We start from the raw sequence: 7,570 nt of genomic DNA, 5'->3' as shown, positions 1-7,570 counted from the left end.
CAAATTGCTGGAGTTCACTGGCAGTAAATGTGCTGGAAAATATGTGAGGAAGAGATTGCTGGAATTAGAATTGGGAAGAAATGAACTGTCTATTTAAGGCAGATTTTAGTAGCACCATAGGCTAATGTGGCTTCAAGTGAACAGGACAGCTTTATAGAGTTATCAAGTAATCCCTCGTTAAAACCGATGCCTCAGGGTGGTTGTGTGCTGGGTTTTGGTTTTGTATCAAGGCTGGTTAACCCGAACTTAAAAACAAAGCCTTAAAATTATTAATGCTACTTTGTCTGTTTGCATACATCTGTTTGTAGGCACTCGCTGTCTGTGTTGGTATTAATTAAATCGAAATACAGAAACAGAACTGGCCCGAGGCCACATCTTTCCACTGTTAAACCCATTCTTGGCAATTTAACTTTAGCAAAACACATCATCTAATTTTATTGGTAGTTTTGTTTGTATTTCATTTCCAAATTTGCTTTGGCTTTTTATGTGTTCAAGGGTGATAAATACAAGGAGTGGATCGCACTAACTTCTGTTTCTATATACGTATCCATGCATGTACCGGGGTATTGCCCGAGCTCCTGCGTCGTGACAGGCATGTTCTAGGCAGGGAGGGTGCAGCAGTGAGTAAAGATGAAGAAAGCTCTGCTCTTGTAGAGTCTACCATCTAGAGGCAGAAATAGCCCCCAAAACAAAAAGAACCCTGAACAAACCAAAACCTCATAAACAAATGTGTAGACATGCAACAAAATATTCGGTGGAGATGAAGGAAAAGTTAGTTGCCTAAGAAGATGGAGCAGAGGAGGCATCCCCCTTAGGCGAGGTCTGGGTGGGCCTGTCTGAAGAGGTGGTATTTACTCAGAGACCTGTGTGAAGCAAGGGAGTGAAGCATACCAGTTGGGGAAGGGGGTTTCAGCTTAGGAGGCAGCAAATGCAAAGACCCCTGAGGTGGCATGTGATCAGTGCATGATGTGTATTTTAATTATGCTGAGAATGAAGATTTTACACTCACCAGCACATGGCAAGACTGGGCACTTGGGGTTTGGGAGCCTGCAGCAAGAGGTGGAGCCGCCAGGCTGGTGTGGGGGCCTAGGAGGACACCAGATCCAGGCAGAGGAGAAACCTGGCAGGCAGAAGGCTTCCCTCAGGCTTGTGAGCTGACAGGTTGGCATAGCACCTTGGCTTTGGGAGGGCAGAAGAACTGGGTGGCACCCCTCCTCACCCTTGCAGCCTATTCCCCCAGAACATGGCCGCGTAGAGCGGTGGTTCTCGACCTTGAGCGTGCTGAAGGATCACCTAGAGGGCTTGTTAAAACACGGACTGCTGAGCTCCACCCTGGGATTTCTGATTCAGGAGGCCTGGGGTGGGGCCTGAGAATGCAGTTCACTAAGGTTCCCAGGTGATGCTGATGTTGCTGGTCCAGGGACCACACCTTGAGAGCACTGATCTAGAGCAAACGCAGACCATGCCGGGATTTGTCAGGAATGACTATGGGGAGAGAGAGAGGCACAAAGCCTTCACTAAAGGTGCCCCCAGGGGTGTGACTAGGTCTGCAGTGTCCCTTGCTGAACACCAGTGCATGTGTGTGTGATAGATGCTGCTTGTGCATCTGAGTTCATGGTCACTACTATCAGGGGCCTTGCAGGTCAGGGAGGACCCTGAAGCTTGGGCTGGATGGGGTTGGGTCACAGTCACAGCTCTGGCACAGGGTCCTGTGCAGTCAGCATTCAGTAAATAAAGACTGACAAGGAGAAGCGGTGGCCCTGATGTTACCACCTAGAGATTGCATCTGTGCCCGTGAATCTGGGGTCCAGTGGCTCTTTGGTCCCGCCCCTCCTGTATTCTCTCTCTAGTCCTCTGACTCCCCAGACTTTAGCCTTGTCTCCTAGCTGGGGCATGTGCGAGGTTCTTTGCAAGTGACATGAAGTGGTGGTGTCCAAGGTGAGCCCCTGACACCTGGCTTGACTTTCCCAAGTCAAGACCCTCTGCTTTTCCCAGGGGTCCACGCCTGGGTGTGGGTTTGAGGACTGGGGAGAGAAGGAGAGGGAGGCAGTGGGCCATGCTCTGCCTGGAAGCATGCAGGAAGCTGATGGGAAACAGCTGAGCCAATAGCTCTGCACACTCAGAAAATAAATCCTGGCTTCCGAAGAAGCTGCAGAAAATTGATTCTTTGTAGCTTCAGTGGTCATCCTGAAGGATGTGGGGGATGGAAAGGGGGCCCGTTTCTCATCTGTGTGTTCTATGCTGCTGCGTTAGGTGTTCCTCAGGCCTGGGTCAGTATCCATCACCCCTCCTTGTCTCTCCACCGCTCTGTGCAGAGGGGAAGTGCCTGAGGGCTGGTCTTCCTTGGCTTACCCTAGTGTCCAGCTGCTTCCTGCCTGTTGCCTGTCTTTTGGGCCCGCTGCCATGGATGGGAGAGGTGTGTGTGTTCGTGCAGCCAAGCTGGGATTATGGCATTTGCACAGGGATGCAGCTGTGGGTCTGTGTGTCTGGGGTGTGGGGGGACAGGCTGGGGTGGGTGACTTTTAGAGCTTGGCCTCTGCATGGCTGCCTAGTCCCTCAGTGAATGCTGTAATTGGCTACTAGGGAGACATTAGTCAGCTAGGTAGGTCTGCATCCCCCTGGGTCTGGGTGGGCTTGCTACGGGCCAGGGCCATGTCTAGGAACAAGGGCTGGCCCTCTGGTGTGTTTCCCCTACATGTGTGGAGAGTGGACTTAGCCCAGGCCCAAGGGATCTGAAAATTCCCACAGCCAGGGAGGAAGCTGCACCTACAGATGTACGGTTCCTGGAACTCCTGTTGGCTTTGGATGATTTCATGGAAAACTTGGCCAGGGTGCTATAGGGCAGAGCTGTGACCTCTCAGCTCAGCAGCCAGCATGAGGAGTTGCTTAGCCTTGTAGAGACAGGCAATGTGGGCACCACAGCCCTCCCCTGGCCCTGCGTTAACTCTACCCTGTGGATCCAGCTGGGTCTCTCTGGTCCCCAGCCTATCCCTGTCTGTCAGGAAGGATGCACCCTGCCTTGTTGGACTGATAGGAAACCCCATGAGCTCAGGCCTAAAGAGCCCCACCCTTTGTCCGCATGTGGTGGTAGGGATTAGAGATAGGAGTCTGGACTGCTGTGGTCGCTTTTGTTGAGGCTTGGAATTTGGAAAGGAATCGTCTTTCCTGGTGGTCCTCGCGATGTGGCATATCGGTGTCTTTTCCCGAGCAGCACCGCCTTGCATCACTCGAGTGTTTCCATCTTGCTTGACTTACTGGAAGGAGCCATGAATGAACATCCTGCCAAAAAAGATCAAGTTCATCGGGGGTTTTGATGCTGAAGTCCCTGAAAAGTGGCAAGTGTTTCTTTTTCCTTGTCTTGTCTGTAGTGGCAGCTTCTGTTGCTCATACCTGGGGGCCCTGCTGCATATGCTTGGGGGATGTGAGGACAGACGAGGATGGAAGAAAAGGGGAACACTAGACAGTTTATCATGATGCAAAGATATTTTCTTTTGGTAAAAAGTGAAATGGGAGCCCTTATAAACCCTGAGCAGCCCAAAGTTGGAAAGAATAATGTTATGATTATGAAAGTGTTATAGATATGATTCTTTCCCCCCCAGTTTGGCCTGATCAGAGATTCTATGTGCTAGAATTTCATGTATCACCTGTTAATGCCATTATGTTATTAATAATTATAAATTAAAGAGTAGCCGACGTAGTAGGTTCTTATTTGCAGACACTGCGAAGCACTTTATATCTGTTATTTCATTTAATGATCTCAAGAACCCTATGGGTAATTACTATTGCTATTTGAAAGTGAGGGAAACAGGCTGAGGGGTGAAATAACTCATCTGAACTCCACTGAGGCAGAGCAGGGAGGCCAACGGCAGGGGCTCTGGAATCAGACAGACCCTGGTTTTACCCTAAGAATTACCACTTCTGGCCGGGCGCAGGGCTCACACTTGTAATCCCAGCACTTTGGGAGCCCAAGGTGGGCAGATAATGAGGTCAGGAGTTCAAGACCAGCCTGTCCAATATGGTGAAACCCCATCTTTGCTAGAAAATGCAAAAATTAGCTGGGCATGGTGGTGCACACCTGTAGTCCCAGCTACTCAGGAGGCTGAGGCAGGAGAATGGCTTGAACCTGGGAGGCGGAGGTTGCAGTGAGCCGAGATTGCACCACTGCACTCCAGCCTGGGTGACAGAGTGAGTCTCCATCTCAAAAAAAAAAATACCACTTCCTGGGTGCCAGGTACTCCTGCCTGGGACAGATAAGCAGGGAGGTTGAATGTGTTGTAATGATGATGGGAATGGTGATGGAGAGGTGATAAAGGGCAAAGGCCCTGGAGCTAGCCTCCTGAGTTCAAATCGCTGAAGCACTGCTTAGCAGCTGGGTGACCTTGGGAAGCTGCCTCAGTTTCCTGATCTGTGCAATAGGATAGCAGCTGTACTTGCTCAGGGGTTGTTGTGAGGATTAAGTGGCTAATCCACGTAAAGGGCCTACAGGGTCTCTCCGTATGTGTTGGTGGTGATTATTGTCATCTGCGTGTTCTCCAAGGTCCACACTTTGCTATCCAGAAGGATCTATGGGTTAGTGTGGTGAAGCTGGCATATGATGGATGTCCAGTAGGTATTCACTGGATTAGAGAATGCAATTTACCAGGTGACCTAGAGGCCTTGGGCAATAATTAATCTTCTCTTAAAAGGATCCTCCCCACAACTTCCTGTCTGAGACTGACCTGCAGGTGGGAGCCTGCCTCTCATCCACAGTGGCCAGCACACCTTCCTTGGGTCTGCTTGGCAGGAGGGTCACAGTCCTGGTGTATCCCGGTGGCTGCTGGAGGCACAGGCTTCTTGAGAGGCCGGTGACGGCAGACCCCAGCTCTCCAGGCTGTGAGGAGGGGGATGGTAGGAAAGCTATCCTCTGAATAAGGGGGCTGCTCTGCATGAATGTGCAAGCCATGGGGCTGGAGCCCTCCCCCTAGCCTCATGGGAAGGGGCTTGTAGAGAGCCCAGCCAGCCCACGCAGGAGGCTGCAGGGCCTGTCAAGGTTAACAGATAGACCTTGGCTCTCCCCTAGGAAGTAATTCAACTTCTCCCCTGACTTAGGCCACATTGTTTCAAAGCATGTGGTATAAACTACTGACCACTGGGGAATTGCTTGAATTAACAAACTCATTTTTCCCGAGACCTGAGGTTGAACTTGACTGAGGAGTTCAGGGCTCTTTTGTAGAAATCCAATAGATCAGGAGAACTCATGTTACACCATGTTTTCAACCTTGATCAAATGCACATTTTGCATGGTGTGGCCTCCTCCACGCCTGCACTCTTCCAGCTGCACCGGATTGCTTGGAATTGTGGCAAACCAGGCCGGTAGCTGGCACTGGAGCCTGAGCTTTGGGAGAGCCGGCCTCTTGCCTGGGTTAGAAGGAGCTTCAGAACGACTCCTCCCTCCTCCTCTCCCTCTTCTTCTCTACTCCTGCTCCTCCCGTACCCACCTTTGGAGTGCCTTATACTAAGAAAGAAGGGGTATGAAAGGCTAGCTTGAACCACGTTGGTTCCCCCTCCCCCTCCTCCTCCTCCTATTTTCCCCTCCTCCCTCCACTCACTGTCCTCCATGTCTTGCTTCTGGCTATGAATACCTTCTGAGCCTGACTCCACTCTGCTGGGACACCCTCCATAGGACCTACCAGAGATCCAAAAGAACAACAGCAAGCCAGCCCCTCTCCCACTTCCAGCCCCATCCACATAGCCTACAGCCAAGCCTAGCCTAGAGCAGAGATCAGTGGAAGCCAGGGACAGTTCCATACCTTAGAGGACACAGGCCTCTCTCCCGCAGGCCAGGAGCTCCCCAAAAGGGTTCCACATGTGATATAGGTTGAAAACCACAGGGGACAGTGGATATCCAGGGCATGAGGAAGCCGGGACTCACGTAAGGAGGGTAGGTTTCCTGGAGTAGGCTGGAGGCATTTGGAAGCCCACAGGAGAAGAAAGCAGGTTTTGACAGACTGATAGAACTGGAAAACAACAGTGCTCCCCACACTCTGTCCTCTGCCATCTACACACTGGGGATTCTGTTTTGGTGAGGCAGGCAAGGGGGTATGTGGCCTAAATGAATGGATCCTAATCCTGCCTAGCATCCTGAGCACCTGGGGAGCTGGTAAACCTGTGCATGCCCAGCCCCACTCCAATCCATTGCCCTTGGATGGGGTCTAGTTGTCTGCTGTTAGAAGTTTCCCAGAGGGTTAGGATGCTGGGCCATGCTCCAGAAAGCCCTCCCTACTGCACGGGTTGGTCGTCTTTCACCTGTCTCCTTTCCTGCAGAGGCTCTTTGTGGTTCAAAGACCTCAGTCAATGGAGAGACATTTGATGGACTCTCCCTGGCTTTCAGTGCCCCTGTGGCACGCAGTTCAGCTCAGGCCATGGGAGGCGAGTTCTGGATCACAGTGCCTCTGGGTCCCAGGGGCAGGAGATGGGGGCTCAGCCACTCCCTATGCCAACCTCTCTCCAGCTCATGGTGGATGGCTCTCACCGTCTCCTCTGCATGAGTTTCTTTACTCTTTTCAAACTTGAAAGAACCAGAGGCTGCCAGCTTTTGGAAGCATCATGATGTTTTGGCTTTATCTGTTGCTGCACCGCAGTTCTCCTGGAATTTCCTCACTCAATCAGAGAATCCAATTGGCCCAACTCATAGGTCCATGATAGCCTGTAGATTGGTGCCATGGGTACCAGATGGGAGAGCAAACATACAGAACATGGTTGTCAGTGGGCCAGGGGTGGGGCAGGCAGGTGGTGGCCATGATCAAGACAGACCTTTGTTGAGGATCTGAGAAGCTGAAGCCTGGCAGAGGCATCTCCATCAGGGAGAGCAGACAGATAGTCATGGTTTCCATGTGCAGGCAGGGAAACAGAGCTAGAAGACTTGGGGTTTCACAAGCTAGAGTCCTCATTTCCGTTTCAAGCATGAGGTCAGAGACTATGTGGGTGCAGAGGGGGCTCTTGGACCTTCTCACGGCCATAGATACAGTTCCTTCTTTGTGTATCCTAGAGCTTAGGGTCCTGGGAGAGGAATGGCAGGATTGGGAATTACTTGGCTGTCTTGGTCTTGTTTTAAGGAATTTCATTACGATTTCTTAATCTGAGCACCCCTGTGAAGCTTCAGGGGCTTACGAATCATTTGACATTGGGTAAGAAGTATTGTGCTGTGTGAACTTTTCTGGGGAGAGGGGTCCATGCCTCTTTTAGCTTCTTCCAGGGGCCCCTGGCCCCCGGCATGTGAAAATGCACTGCTTCCTGGAACATTTGAGTTGCGCTAGTTCCTTGTGTCCTCAACCAATGAGATCTGCGGAGTAAATGGCCTTGCTTGGTTTCATCAAAGGAATGTGGAAGTGTCTTCAGAGTCTTTGTCCTCCCTGGTCACTTTCCTGGTGGCTGCTGTTGCCATAGGCAAGCTCTGGCTGAGTTTATCATCAGAAAAGGTGTGCAAGACAAGTACACAGGGACTGTGTTTTATGCATGTGCCAAGAGAAGAGTTTCTTGTCTTCACCTTTTCTGGCGTTGGTATTTGGCTTAGAAGAGCACAGAAACTTGG

The sequence above is a fragment of the Sapajus apella genome, unplaced genomic scaffold (genome assembly GCF_009761245.1).
Source record: "Sapajus apella isolate SASKATOON/1434 unplaced genomic scaffold, GSC_monkey_1.0 scaffold1, whole genome shotgun sequence".
NCBI lineage: Eukaryota > Metazoa > Chordata > Mammalia > Primates > Cebidae > Sapajus > Sapajus apella.
This window is presented reverse-complemented; position numbering follows the sequence as displayed.